Source organism: Coturnix japonica, chromosome 6, assembly GCF_001577835.2.
Source record: "Coturnix japonica isolate 7356 chromosome 6, Coturnix japonica 2.1, whole genome shotgun sequence".
NCBI classification, from domain to species: domain Eukaryota; kingdom Metazoa; phylum Chordata; class Aves; order Galliformes; family Phasianidae; genus Coturnix; species Coturnix japonica.
Genome location: NC_029521.1, coordinates 7,138,352 through 7,153,884, shown reverse-complemented (window position 1 = coordinate 7,153,884; position 15,533 = coordinate 7,138,352). Strand labels below are relative to the sequence as shown.

The 15,533-nt window shown below is 43.3% G+C and overlaps 2 long non-coding RNA genes across 4 annotated transcripts in view; one reads left to right on the top strand and one right to left on the bottom strand.

The window, feature by feature from the left end:
- LOC107315689 overlaps window positions 1-14,770 on the top strand; it is a 36,077-nt gene extending 21,307 nt beyond the window's left edge. For all 3 annotated transcript variants that reach the window (XR_001556021.2, XR_001556022.2, XR_001556019.2), the window contains exons 7-9: window positions 10,945-11,144; window positions 11,508-11,565; window positions 14,103-14,770. This is a non-coding gene — a long non-coding RNA (uncharacterized LOC107315689). The remainder of the gene's footprint in view (window positions 1-10,944; window positions 11,145-11,507; window positions 11,566-14,102) is intronic.
- LOC107315690 lies at window positions 6,603-14,103 on the bottom strand. Its single transcript, XR_004307775.1, has 2 exons — window positions 12,133-14,103; window positions 6,603-11,245 (listed from the first exon to the last, which is right to left on the bottom strand). It is a non-coding gene; the product is annotated as an uncharacterized LOC107315690 (long non-coding RNA).
- Window positions 14,771-15,533: the final 763 nt, after the last annotated feature.

Sequence of the window (15,533 nt, the reverse complement as noted above, 5' to 3'; positions counted from 1 at the left end):
GAAGTTTAACTAGTCCCATTCCCACAGAGTTCCTGCAGGCTTTCTGGAGCTGCTGCCTTGTACATGTGATGATCTCCTTGGCAGCTGCATAACGGCAACTGGTGGCAATTTGGGCTAGCAAGAATTCCCCAGTCATTTCTGTGCTGGCAGCAGCAAGTTACTTTGTTTGGGGCTATTGCTCCTGGTTTTGGTAGAGCCAGAGCTCCCCTTGATCATGTACACGGCTTAGAGAAGAGTACATCCACATGTACTCTTTTGTTTGAATAGGTTATGAGAGCACAACTCTGCTTTCAAATTTTCATTCATTTTTTATTGCAAAATACTTTGTCCAAAGCACTGCAAGATGTTGGCAGAAGGTATGCTGAAATACAGGGCTGTGTTTTCTTTCCTAAGTGTGTCTTTCCCTCTTTGGTGAACTGAAGTCTAAAAGTGAAATTCCAACAGTCAATAAGGAAAGAGAATTACTCAGTTAACAGAGCTCAGTGGGCAAATGCTCGGGCACATTGTGCACAATGATGCAAGAAGCTGATGTACTGCAGGAACTTCTAAATAGAACTAACAACTACGGAAACAAAGCTATTTCTTCGGACTCTTCCTGGTCTGGAAGAAGGAATGTAAATAGAAATTTTGCATATACAAAGCTCAGAATTTTTCATTATCCCAAAACAGTGGAGTTGAAAATACAGCTTAAAGTGGTTTAACAAGGTTGGACCTTTAAATAGTCTTTCATTTAGAAACCTGAAACATTAGAGAAACAGAGGCGAAGTTCTCTTTTTGCACTGGGAGCTGATCTTTTCAGATCAGTGATACCAGGGTCAGCTCAGGCTAATTATGGAAGACTTTTACCTTTTTTTATTTTCTTCCTTCTTTCTCCCTTCCTTTCTTTCTTTTCCATTTATTTATTTATTTATTAAAATAACAATTATACAGACAAGTATCAACATTTTGTCAAAAGAACGTAGTGAAACCGAAGAGCAGTTTGTAATATGTCTGAAAATGTCTGAAAATACTGGAACAAAATATTTTTGTCATGACTGTAGGGGTCAGGATGGTGTTTTGCCAGAAAATATGACCTCAGAGAATTCAGTGGAAATTTCAAAAGATTATAAATTGAAGCAATGTAGTGAAATGTAGGAAATCCAGTGTTTTTGCTTGAGAAAAACACCAAGTAAGTGAATAATTGAACAGTTCAGAGAGTGGGGGAGGAAATCCTGTCCTTCCTTGAATCTTCCTTCAATCTCTTTCTGACCAGTCTTGTGTAATTATCAATACAACTGTTTTCTAACTGCACCAAGCAAAGGAGAAGATAGTTTCTTTTTACTCTGCTTAAATAATCAACGTGATGTGGATTTTTAGAAATGGATGTCCTTATGCAATGTGGGCATACAATTTTCAAAGGAAATCAAGCCAGACTTCATCAGTTCAGTTCCTAAAAAAGCATGGAGATACGATGGGTTTTACATGGTGTATATATATACACATTTACATTTGTATATGTACATATATATGTGTATATATATATATACACTTACCTATCTATATGTACATATATATACGCCCTCTCCTGCACTTTTTTTTTAAGAGGACTCAAATGATTTGGGCTGTGTAATTCAGCATCTTATCTACATATTCCCCATAGGCAGATATGCACAAAGCATACATTTTGTATTTGTAGAGCAAATAGAACAAACAATTAAGCTAGAAAACTACTCTGTTGCTGCCTGAACCTTCTCCCAGTTTCTCTTAGTTACTACAGACAGCTAGAAATGCCTCCCCTTTTTATAACTACCTAGAATGCATATCTTGCATCCACACTTTATATCCTATAGATGATACTATATTAAAACTGTGAAAGTTATAATTGCTGCAGGCTACGTGTCAAAGTTATTATAGGAACAACCCTGCTCTTAATTTTCCATTAGTAGATATTATTTTTGTAAGAATTTTTCTTTTTTTTTTCTGGCAGACATTATTCATCAAAAATGATTGTTTTTCTCCAAAAGGGTGGTTCAGTGCCTTTTTAATGGCTCTCAGCCTAAACTTCAGCAAGTGTGTGATCAAGTGTACCGGAACAATCCTTTGTCCATTGCTAAACCTTATGAAATTGTAGATCAAAAGAATTTTCCTATCTTACAAGGACTGTGGTACTATTCATGGGCTAAAAATGACTGTCAAAGTAATAAAACAACTACTGTTGTCAGGAAAAGATTAAAAGGAGCAGCTGGATTGTACACAGACAACTTTCAAATCTTTCTCTAGGAAGGTAGATGCTTTAGAGAATGATCTGGCTTTTCAGTTGATTTGCCATGATCGGCAGCCCCATAAAATGGTTACTGACACAGGAACTTGCAAAAGAAAGAAGGCTTTTTTTCTCTCCATAAAGAGAATATTCTGCTTTTTGCCTTCTTCCAAATTGGACTCTGCACTTGGAAGTGAGATGTAATGCAAGTGTGATGGCAATGACAGGTCTCAGTCTTTTCCTCTGTTTCATCCAATTTATCCAAACTCTTTTTCTGAAATCATTCCTGCTGTCATTTTTCTCCAGTTGTATTTTAACTCAAATTCTTTTTAACGTTTTGGTTTTGTTCTCTGAGTTTTGAGCTTTCCATACAATTTTTCCCATGACTGTAACCACCTGGAGCAGCACGGTGTACATCTAATCACCATTCAGAACCTGTGTTTATCCCCGGTACCAAGAATTGAATATTTTCTTTATTGTCTCCAAACTTCCAGCCATCGCACTTCTCAAATCTGCATGTGTGCAACATTTGAAATTTGATTTATGAAAGGTCAATGTAATGGTTTCTTTGAATTAATTCATTTCTTTCCATTTTAGTTATCTTTCTTACTTCATCCGGACTTTACTCTCTTGAATAAGGTAGATTATTCTGTGTATTACAAGATGGGGCCATCTGCCTTACACTTGTTGATTTTTTTTCTGAGTTGTCATTACCTCTGGGGTTTGCTTTTTGTGTACCTTTTTGATTTATATTTATTCTCTTAACCCATTCCCCCAAATACTTACGGCTCCATAACTTGTTACCTTGGAGGACAGGCCTTTGTTTGTTTGTCTGTTTTCACCCTGACAGTAGCATACATCGTTGGGAAGTAACTTAGTGGTTTGCCAACAGTTTTCTTCTCCCTGGCTTCTGATTTTGGCCCTTCTGGTATTTCAGATTGCAATCCTGAGTTCCACATTTCCCTGTAAATATCACTGTACATCTCACCATGCTCAGCTGGATTAATGAATGTCAGACCTGTTATCTCTGCTGTTTTCCCCTAGGGTTCTGTGCAATGGAGTTACAAAATGGACAGCTTTGTTCCACAGTGCCCTTTTTTTTCTCCCATTCCCTGGTTTGGCTTTTGTGGGTGTAAGAATGCATGTGTTGCAGAATTTGTCACAACTTGAAACCATTAGTGGTGGCAGAATCAGGTCTATAATATGCTGAGTTCACAAGTTTGTACACTCTCTTCTTACCTGTTCAGATGCTGGGCTCAGAACATGCTGCACTGTAGTTATCAGATAACATCAGCAGTGTTCTTCATATCTATGGCAATGATGGAAAAGTTCAGCTGGCAGCCAAGAGTTTCTGTCCCTTCTGATCTTTTTTTCAGTGCTCTGCCTGAAAAACTCAAGCTCTCTTACAGTAGCTGGTGGTTGAATTGATTCAGAAAGAGTGGTTTGTGGAAGAGCTGCTGAGTAGGAGAGGTCCTGGATACAGTCACTAGCATGATGGCAGGCAGCGTGATCCGCTCCCTCTGCTGTTACACTGCTTGCAAACTCCCTTTACCCAGATCTACGAGCACCACTGTCTGAATGCCTTCAGCTTCTTTTGGGGCTCTAATGCTTAACAGCAGCACTCACTAAACCTCACCCTTGCTGACACGGACCTTGAAAAAGAAAAGGAGAACGTCTGATTCCTTTTTTTTTCTTTTTTTTTTCTTTCTTTTTTTTTTTTTTTCCCTGATCTCTCTGAAAGAGAAGCACAGATAAAAGCAAAGCTCTTTGTGACTGATTTTTTTTTTTCACTATCTACTTGAAAGACAGTGGGTCAGAATTAAGGCATTTTTGCTGCAGAGGAAATGTGTGGGATGTTGGCTGAGAGCCAGAAGCCACTAACATCCCTGTTGCACTAGGAATACTTGAATGAAGTGGGTGTCAACCTCAGGAGAGCGGGCAGTGCTACCTACATCAGAGAAAAACCTCTTCATTGAGATTCAAGGAGTAAAAATATTGAATGGAGTTAAACCAGTCTGAAGGATTTTTTTAAAATTTATTTTTTATTTTTTTGAGGGACAATGAATCTGCAAGAATCATCATTCAATGTGGAAGAACATCCCTTAAGGTCCTGTGTCTGTCGGGTCCCATTCATTCTGCGGAAGGAGAGATCCATGAAGTCATGGATTACTTTTACAATTTGCAAGTTTCGTCATTTAGGTCTGATTTTTCAACATACAGAATGTGGAAATAACATCCAGAAACTTTTAGCCAGCATTCCTCTCTACAGCTTTATAGTAGTTTTGGTTTGGTTTTGTTTTATTTTCCCAAGAACAGGATAAACATCTGAAGTGTATCAAATGTGTATATAGAATATCATTTATCCAAATGCTCACTGTGCTTGTGTCCAACTGAACGTCCAAAGGGGGACAGAGTCATTTCTAGAGTTCCTTTGTACCACTAAATAATGGATCTAGAGAATCAAATCGACATTTTTTTCCCAGTAACATTTTTCTTGTTGTAATATGCCCTAGATAAGAGTTATGCCATCTCACTGCCTTGGTACGCATAAGTCAGCTATGAGTTCTATCCGGTCTAAATACGATCATATTTTTCTTGAATGAAGTCCATCATCAGAACAACATCCTGTGACAGAGTTTACTTTTCAGCTTCAAAAATATAAGTAAGCAGCTGATCTTCTGTCCGAAGCTACAGAGCTGTTCTCAATATACAGAAGGGAAAGGAGGTTCCCACCTGATTTGTGACATAGCAGAATCATTAGAAACTGATATAGTTGTTTTGTCAAACAAGGAAGAAGGGTAATGTTGCAAAAATGGAAGGAAGCATTTTGCCTGGGTTTTGGCACTGACTGAGAAAGTGGCTAGAGTACCACAAATGCTTGAAAAAGCCCATATCTTCAAACAGAAATTGAAGGGATGCTGAACAAATGACAGCTGTGCAAATCTAGCTGGTTACGTGGCAATCATTGATTTTAGCTTGTGGATACAATTGTGCACATTGACTCTAATGTCTGAGGTCAGAGAAAGCTATGGGATAAGGAACCCAAAATGACACCTAACAGGCATGAATAAAAAAATAATAATAATAATAATAAAGTGAATCTAAGCAGGATTTAGGAAAACAGGACCCTGACCTGGAGCAGGTCTACAAAAGAAGACAAGCTAATAATCAATTTTGCTTCCATTACAGATAATATATTTGTGTTGTCAATTTACCTTTCAAATCCTGAGTTTATTATAACCTGTAACAGCACAACCTTGGTGCTAAAAAGTGTTTACGGACAATTGGTCTTCAGTATCTTAGCTCTGGGACATGAAGCACTGAAGCAACTAAATTCTGCCAACTCCCCTTGGCTTTCCTCTCCCTGCCGTGTTCAATCTGATCTTGAAATCCAGAGCCTCAGAGTGTTGTGGTAAAGTGTCGATGGCCAACGGTCAGGAACAGTCATCATCCCAGGACCCAGCAGCGCTGGAGGCTGTGTAAGCACAGCGAGCACATGGCTGCTACTCAAGTGGGATCCATCCATGGTACTGGGGGAGCAACAAAGGTAGGCTGAGTGAAGGGCAAGGGCACAGTGGGGCAACATTGGCCGGGGTAAGGGGCAGTGGTTTTAACCCACCCTGTTCCCAGAGATGGAAAATTTCTTTACATAGACCTTCCAGCAAGTTAGTCAGCTTTGCTGTTGCTCTGGTTGAATGGATAACCTTTAAGAGATGTGAGCAATTTCTAGTTCATCTTAGTTGTTCACAAAGTGAGGAGAAATGGAAGGATGCAGAGTAGGTTTGGATGCAGTATTGGAAGATGCTTACTTAGACTCTGCAAGAAAAGCAAGAAAAATGGTCTCAGAGGTAAAATGTTCAGGAAAATCGAAGAAAAGAATGTAACTGAAATGCTATCTTCAGCTACCATGATAAACCTCCCTTTTTCCGAGATCCCTGGGTAGCAGGCAGCAAATTAGCAAACCCTCAAAATGAATTTTGAAAGTAACCACACTTTGTGCTCTGAGAGAAAAGTTTAAAATGTCTAACGTAGTTTTTGAAAGGAAAAGGAAAATGTGCCGGAGGGCTGAGAGTTCTTAAGACCAAGTTATAAGCCTTTGAAAATAGGATTTTATAATGGAAAAGCAGAGATCATTAACTATTGTAAGCACCTCTAAGAATGACACATCTATAGTAAATTACATTCAAATTAATATAAAACTGTAAAGATTCCCTGACAGCTTTGATTATGTAAGTTGATTTTAGTAGTTAAATGTTGACTTTCTATAATGCATTCTCCAAATATTATACTGAATGCTGCATCATATATAACAATTACCATGTCACAGTGCTATTTTGTGTAAATTAAATTATTGACAGCAATATAATTTTGTATTCACTTTATTATTTTGATTCATTTTTCTGTCAAAATATACAATGACTCTTCACTAGATTTAGAAACCAAAAAAACTCCTTAGATGGTGAAGTATTATTCTCCATACATTATTTTTCCTTAGCCTGTAATGAGGTTGGGGAGGAGAGAGAGAGAGAGAAGCAACATTTAATTCCTTCTCTGACATTATGTGTGTTTTCAGACACGTTGTCAACTTTAAATCATGTTAGAATAAGGTGTGCTATTCAGAAGGCCTGCGAAGTCCAGTTCAGCTCTGGTCAAGCCCCTTCAGGCACACTGCAGACTTGGTGGTTTTAGTGATGCTCCAACACAAGTGCTGAATCCAGCAGGTAACACTGTGGGGAGGGTGACTGACTTTGGGTAGAAAATTTCCCTCAATTCTGTGTAGTGGCAAAAAGGTTCAGAAAATATTCATCTTCTCAGCTGTTCCAGACCAAGGAGATTGGGGAAAGCCTATTTTGCAAATGTTGATGGTGTTTAGTTGTGGCTTAGATACTGACAAGCTTTAGTCATGTCTGCATCTGCTCAGTATTATAAAGCTAAGGTATGTTGGGTGCTGCTGAGAATCCTGGAAGCAGCTTCCAGTGCTGGGGACAGTGAGAACTGATTTGTTGGTGTCCATAGAGCTGTAGAGTAGCTCTTTCTTCAGCAGGGCTCTGTACCTCACGTAGTCCACTGTGAGCCCTGAACCTAAAGATTATTTTTCAGATGCTCTTTGTGGTTGTCTTACTCAGCTGTGCTGAACTGTGGAGCTGAAGAGGCAGAGAGGAAAGTTTGCAAGTTGGTGAGGATGAGATGAGAAGTAACAGGGAATGGCTAAATCGCCTCTGAGTTCACGTGGATTCAGCAGCACTCTCTAAATACCTGGCAGTTCATTTGCATCTGCCAACCTGTAGCTTATATGTATACAAATATATTTGCTCTCTATGGCAGTGCAAAACTGCAAAAGAACTTACCTGATGCAGATGGAACAAACCTGGTTTTTGCACTTGCATTTAATTCAGTGTGAAATGTTATATGTCTGCAGCATATGCCAAATTCTCCTTGTTTAGTTTTATGGGGCAGGAGCCCAGAGAGACACTCAGCAGTCTCTAGGACTGAGAGTAATGCTGAAACACAATATCAACTCTTTAGTCTTCTTCATTTTGCTTAGATTCCATGTAGTATGGCACATTGAAGATCTCTAGGGTGGTGACAGTAGTAGTGTGAAGCTGGAAAAGGGTCTGTTTGCTTGAAGATTACCTGTTTTTCTATTAGATAGTCTGATTAAAAAAAAAATAAAAAAATTAAATAAAATGGTGCAACTCTGCCAAGTTTACTCTCCTAAAATATTGTTGTGGATGCATTTTCTGTTGGCAAACTGAATGTATTAGCAGTTATTGCAGAGACAACCATGGAGTTCCATGTTAGCATGATGGCCTGTGTTAGCAGATTTATAAAATTCCAGAAAGTCCTCAATGGATGGAAGAATCATTTCCTTCTAACTTCTTGTCTTAACATTTAGCAGCCTTCCTGCCTTTGATCTTTTAACTTGCAGCTAAAGATCTTTTCCCTATGTCTTTCTGCATATAATTTAACATATCTTTCTTTGTATGAAGCAGTTTCACACATGAATGTGTGTACAGCAGAATGGCTTTACTAGAACCTGCTTCTCTTCAGAGCAGACAAATCTACTTGGGTCGTCTTCTGGCACAGGCTCAAAATGCTAAGCTATAATGCTGAATTTCTCATTTGGCCTCCTTTCTTGTTTGGTTTGCCAGTGTGGGAGTTAATCATATAAACACAGAAATACAGAGTACAGGGGAAAATGCATTCTGCTTTGTCCGCTTCATATAGCTCTGGATCCTGTTGGCTGTGCTAATGTATTGCTTGCAACAGTTTAAATGACCGTGGTGATGAGGAACAGGTGGTGATGAGGAGTTAATGTGAGAGGACATGGAGAAATCACATTGCACGATAGGAAGTTGTTCCTCCCAGCATTTTTCTGTGCTCACTATTCAAAGTGAGACTCTGTAACTATATCCTGTGACTGCACTAGAACATACAACAGCATTGAGTTCAAGTGCTAAACAAGTATATATGCAAGGATATATCCTGTTTCAGCTAATTCTAGCATCTGAGATTCTAGGTGGCAGTCATTCCCCTTGGTGTGTAAGTGCCCAAACACTGTGATGAAAAGTCAGGCCTTGTTAGGACCCCGTGCTGCTAAGCTGTAAAGAGGAATTTTGCACAAAAGGATTTAAAGCTAAAACAGAGCAAACAAAAAGCCCATAGCAAGTCCAGGCATCCTGAAAGTTGGGAAAGACAAACCTGCTGGGCAGGTATTCCCTAGCAATGTAATTCTGACATTACTAGCCTGCCTTCTCCTCGATGTATCCTCTATTTGTTCAAAGAAAATCATCTGCTCCTCTCAGTTATTTCAAAGTAAAGTCACAAGAATAGCTTGTTCCCACTCTATTCCAAATATAGCTGTTGGCAGCGATTGCTGAGATAAGGGGGAAGGAAAAGGAACTACCAAGGAAGAGGAAAGACAGGAGGGGAAAGAGAGAAAAGGAGCTGAAAAGGTTGGACAATAGCAAGTAGAGAGATGGGAATGAGAGGAGAGGTGAAGGAGCACGGACAGTACATCTCAACAGAGAAAATAAATCAAAGATAGAAATAAACTCCAGCAAAAGAGGTGGGAGCAACCCAAATACAGAATAAAGACAGACCGTGCCCACCCTGAGGAGCTGTTTGAGTTTCAGCCTTGAAAAGTAACCAAACCTTAAATACAACCATGCCCAATTTTGACTTGCACTCAGATTGTAAGGGTTAGAGCATCAGAAAACTTATGCTAATTTACACCGCTTGAAGATCTGGTCCTAGAAATTTTAAAGCAAAACAAGTTGCTTATTTTAATCTCTTGTGGGGTTTTCAAAAAATTGTCTGCTCCAAAAAAAAACTTGGTTGGCAGTTTCAGACAGAAAGCCATCCACTGGGTAAATGTGCTGGCGCTGAACCGCAGTGCTCTTCTCAGAAGTCTGCAGTCAGGATGGTCTTCTGGTGAGACATGAGCATCCAGGCATGCCCTCGGGAGCAGGAAACTAATGATGATAAAAACGCAGGAAAAGTCAGAACCACCCTCAGACTGATTTACCCAGAGCAAAGAGATGAGGGGTTTCGAGGCTCACGGCAGACTGGTTTAAGACTAAGGCAACAAAGACATGAGAATAAATGGAAACAGGTTGTGAAAAACAGCGCATAGACAGGGCAAACACAAAGGAGTCCTTGGCAATCCAGAAATCCAGTGAATGGCTCTGGCTTCCCTGGAGGGTTGGGAAGTTTCTGAGAAACATTCCCCAGAGCTGCTCAGCTTCTCTTCTCAGAAGACTGGCTGGAAAACGGTGCTAGAGTTCCTTCCCTCCTGGTTTGCTGAAAAGAGATGTGATATATGACCTTATTCTTAGCTGAGATTAAGGAGCCTTACCCAGTTCCATTTCCTACAAACTGGGTTTGTCTGGAAAGCCTGGACAAGCTTTCTGAGTGCTCAAATGCAGGGTAGTAGGACCAGCAGAGCTGAAAGCATGACACTTGCTACACTTCTCTTATCTCAGAACTTTAAGGAAGAAGGCTGCTCGTGTTAAGGGATGTGCCCTATCTGTCTCTGGACTGAAGGACTGGTGCAGCTATTGAACAAGAGAGATTTACGCAAAATACGGGAGACATTAGAACAGGAAATACAAGAGTAAATGAAGCTGCTTTTGGGAGACAGGACTGGAAAGCAGAGCTTAGCAGTCAGACTATTGCTATTCAGAGACAAAGCCATCATTATTTTGGGAGTCTTGTCAAGTGGATGGTATGTTGTATTAGCTATATCTGTTCTCCCTGTTATGAGATGCAACTTCTTTTGTTGTTGTTTTCAAGGCAAGCATCATACAGAGCTGCTATTTTATTTGCTCAGCTTATACACACGTGTAGGAGTAGTCATCTTTGGGCCCAGAGCGGTGTGCAGTTTGCAGACAGCCTTCTGGGCCGGGTGGCATGGTTGGTGCCAGGCTCCTGGGTAGTGAGAGATCCTGCAGGTTGCAGTGAGCAGAGTGCCCTCCTGGATGCTGCCCTGTGCTCCCAGCCCCACGGACAGGCTGTGGAGGGCTACTGAGCTGGGATGCCCCCTCCGTGGTGTGTTCCCACTGCCTCTGTGGGCACTTGGTGTCTGACCTTAATTCTATGGGGAGAGAGAGGTTGTAGCCTGTGGGATTGTAACTACCCGGCAGCCCTGCTGCCCTGACAGTGGGATCTGTGACCCATCCAGGCTGTGTTTTGTGTTTCCACAGACAGCGCATCCGTGGTGCAAAGCTCTGGAGAGGCGTTTCACGGCGAAACACCATGAGCATTGACCTCAGATCCAGCTTTCTGCTCCGCAGGCCGAGTGCTCTGGAACTCCGGTTTGCCTGCTCCCAGGAGAGGGCAGTGGAGCCGCACACGCTCCGTGCTGCGGCCGACGGGCCGGTCTGTCCCCGTGGGGCTGCACGAGGTGAGCAGAGACAGGAGTACAGGTTTAATAAGGTATCCTTGCAAGCGTGTACAGGAATATCCAGGAAGTGTTCTGCGTGTTTAATAACGAGAATGAGTTGTCTGTAAACAAAAATAGATTTGGGGTGACTAAGATTACGGTTGCTTTTATTTGACTGGAAGTTTTCTCTGTTACGTTACGTGTATTTGTTTATGGCCACACGCAGTTATGCTAGTAACTTGCTTATTCCACGCAAGTTTGTTTAATTTCTGTAGCCTGAATTAGAAAATGTTACTGATATTTAAATAACCATTTGGGATGCTGCTACGGCTCTCCTGTGCCAAATCCTCACAATAAAGTCATTTACTTATTTCGCATTTACAGGAATGCATCCTAAGACAACAAGGAGCCTTGGCTGAAAACAGCAGAGTGTGGTTTTAAGGTACGGTAATTAAGGGTAGACTGGGATGCCTCCTCCTCTGCTCCACAACCACCCCCTTCCCTCAGCACGCCAGCTCTCAGGCAGATAGCTGCTTTCTGTAGGCTCACGTTTCCCCCAGGTTTCCCTGGCTGGGTGCTGGGCTTCAGTGACCAGCCACTATGGGCTGAGAGCCAGTATCACCTCTGTGGTAAGTGGCTTTTGACTGGGGATCCAGCAGACAGCCCTGGCAAAATAAAGCCTTAGTAAACAAGTATTTCTTCCTGTGAGGACATGCCAGACCAATCTACGCTCATTGAAAGAGGGCAAATTTGTGAAACTTTGAAATATGGCTTCAGAGACAAGAACTTCTCTTTTATGTGAAACGTTAAAAACAAACAAACAAACAAAACCAAAACAGCAAAAAAAAAAACAAACCCCAGAAACAACACCACCAAAAAACAAACAAAAAGAACACCACCAAAACCAGCCTGCACCACAACAAAAGCTACACCCACAACCCCCACCCAGAATCCAGCACAAGCCTAGGACAGACTTTCCTCGCTGTCATCAGAAGACAGGGTCACTCACCTCTGATTGAGGAGCGAGACCCAGCTCCCAGCTGAGCTGAGGCCATGCTAACATCCCCTAAAGCAGCGAGGTGCACAGTGGAAGTGGCAGGATGTGTTTCCCAAGCAGACCTACTGGTATCACTGTTGTTGGCGCATGAGGTCAGATGAGTTTTGCAACAAAGGCATAGCAACCCCCTGGAGCAACACAAACGTGTGAAGTTAAACTGGTTAAATGGTGCTGCCAGTTCCTGCAGATGATGAGCTGCCTTTTCTTCCTCAGCCACTCTCAAGCTCAGGTGCAGCAACAAAGACAATGTCTCAGGTACTTGCAGTAGAGAAGTGCAGGAAAATGTACCCAGTGCAACATCGGCTAACACCTTATTAAAAGAGCGAGTACAGAAAATCTGGGGTCAGCAGGGGGGAAGTTTCAAAGAAATTGGGAATGAAGAAGTTCAGCCCTTCAGCTCTGAACTCTAGTCAGTGCTGTATCCAGTCAGACATGTCACACAGGTACAGGGAGAAAGCAGGACCACTCCATGTAAGAGTAAGCCTTCTGTCCTTTGGAGAGTCCCAAAATGGAAGGTTCCCAAACAAAATCAGTGTGCGTTTCTGTGTTCATTGCCAATTTACTGCTGAATGATCTGAAGTCAATTAGTGAAAATACCTTGACTGGCTTCAGAAGAGGGGGCTGCAAATCGAGTCGTTTTGCCTTTGGAAGCTGCAGGGTCCAGGGAGAATCCAGAGGCTTGCACGCACACGGGGCCACTGAAGTGCAGCTTCTCCCTCGGTGTGAGTGGGGCTTTGGCAATTTACACCAACAATCTGTCCGTCATATGAAACCACGTGGCTTGTAGGAACCACAGGAATCAGTCGGATTTTTTGCGTGTAAGTCTCATTGACGTCAGTGTGAGTTGGACGGCCTACCCCTGGAGTCTAGGATAATCAGCCAAATGAGGATCAAAGGCACAAAACACATGCGGAGCACTGCAGCACAAGTATCTGAAAAAGGGACCAGAAACATTTGAGTTTCATCTGTCAGCATCTTCCTGAAGACCGAGCACTATGTTTCCATCTTGCCTTGCACCACCAGATCCTGCTGCCTCCAGACAAAGCTCCCACTGAGAGAAGACGAGCGACTTGGTTGTCCACGTAAAGGCTGGACATCAGACACAGTTTACTCCATCCTTAGGAAGGCTCTTAAAACTACCCACCAACATCAACTAACAGCAGTATTCCTTATTCATGTCAGTCTTTGAATCCTTGCCACAGCGGAAGAATGGTACGTTTGCCATGTTAGCCCAGAGGTGGAGCTGAGCTACAGGAAGGTTAAAGCAGGATGCAGAACCTTGGTTCTTCTTTCTCTGAGCGTCACCAGTGGGCACAGGTGTAACAGAGGAAGATGCTGTCTTGTATCTCTAAGACCTGCAGCTCACACCTCTGCCATGTTTTTGAGTACAGAGGATGTATCCTCTATCTTTGGCTACGTGTTTCTCAGATTAATGTAAAGTCACCTGTCCCCCTGCACAACAGATTCCAATATTTTGTTCTTTCATAGTAGTGATGAAGCCAATTATAGCTCAGCTGTAATGGAAAGGTACAATACAATTGCTCCTACTTCTCAGTCACATTTCCCAGAACCTGTCTCTCTCTCTCTCTCTCTGTCTCTCCGTCAAAATTTAACTTTTAAATTGAGATTGTGTTTTTTAAACGAAAATATCTAGAATCCTACTGAAATGGAACACGAGCTTTCTTTCAGCTAAGTCTCACGTGCCAAACTGTATTGGCTGTACGTTAAGTGCTAGAAAGAAACGGTAACAAAATCCTTGTAAATTAACATATACAATAAAAAACAACACAAAAAACACCAAGTATTATATATCTCCTAATTGCTGTGTGCAATTCCCAGATCAGGAATAGGAAAATATCTAGAGTTATGCCTGTAGTTCCTTAGAAAGCATGACAAATGGCCCTGAAATTTGACTTTTTTAGCTCCGCTCCTGTCTTGCCTGGGTTCTGCAGCGACTGGAGAAGCACCGAAACTGGAACATCACCAAAGGCACTGAGCAACTGAGCCAGCCTTTCTCAGCTGGGCACAAGGTGCTGCAGGAATGGAGCGGAGCCTGGGAGGCAGATGACAGCATTTGAGACCATCACAGAGGTAAGTCCGCGCTCCATAGAGGTACCTGAGCAGATGCTGTAATGGACTTAAACCCGCAAATACTGCGATCTGCAGTTAGAAATACAAGGCGGAAATTGGTTTAGCCATTCAGTGTGTGCTTTGGCTTGTTGCTCTGGAGGAGGAGTGTGCTTTTGTGGCATGTTGTACGTGGCTGCGTCGTACTGCTGCTCGGGCTGTTGATGTTTTCTATTCCTGTGTGCCTCTGACAAGGGGCCTTGCATGCTACAGATCATATGGGAGAGTTGTTTTCCTGAAAGTGGGAATAAACAGTCAGATGAAATATTCCCAAGTAATGAGATTAGCGGCAAGAATGTAACATGGGATGTGGCTTTCAACAATAATTACATCTGACACCCTCATCAGCAAGGAGATGTAGGGGCTGCGAGCTCTGAGCTTGGGAACAGCGTATGAAAGACTGGCTTCTCTTGGGAAGGGAGGCACGGGGGAGGTTATTTTTAGCACTCGGGAAAAAAGCAAGAAAAAAAAAAAAGCAAGGATTGAAGCGCTCTTTGGTTTGATCCCCTTATTATGGAAGAGGTCGTACAGAAAATAAGAAACGGGAGCGGAAACGGCGCTGGCGACGGGGCAGCGGCTGTGCTGAATGGCAGGGGCTGATTGAGGACACAGAGGAGAGGGAGCGAGGTCCGAGCGGGAGAACCGCGCCGGGTGCCGCGGGCGGGAGCTTCTGTCGTCTCCCGCAGCCGCGGTGCCGAGGCCCGGCAGCGGCGGGGCAGGTGCGGTGCGCTCCGCCGTCGGGGCCGCGCTGCAGTTGGCTCCGGTTCCACGGCGCGGCGCTGAGCCGGGCAGGGCGGCCCGGGGGGATCCGGGAAGAGCTCGGTGCCCCCGCCGCCCCCGGCCCGGCCCCGGCGAGGAGCTCTCGTCGGCAGCCGGCGCTGCTCCGCGTTCGCGGCGGTATTTATAGATCAGACACTTTCCAAAAAGGCAGCGCCGCGCTCGGCGGCTCTTTCCATCCGTAAGTGAGAGAGAAAAAAAGCGAAAAGGAGAAGCGGGGCTCCGCGAGCGCGGCGCTTTCCCGAGCCGCCGCTCTGCGGTCACGGGCGGCTAAGAAAGTGAGCGGGGTCCGGCGGGGCGGCCCCGGGACCTCCTCTGCTTTCCGAGCTTTAATTTTTCCGGAACGAGCCCTAAAAAGGGCAGCGGGGCGGGGCCGGATCTTCGCCTTTTTAGGACAAGGGCCCCGCCACCGGAATACCCCCTCGGCGGCGGCGGGCGGAGGGGCGCTG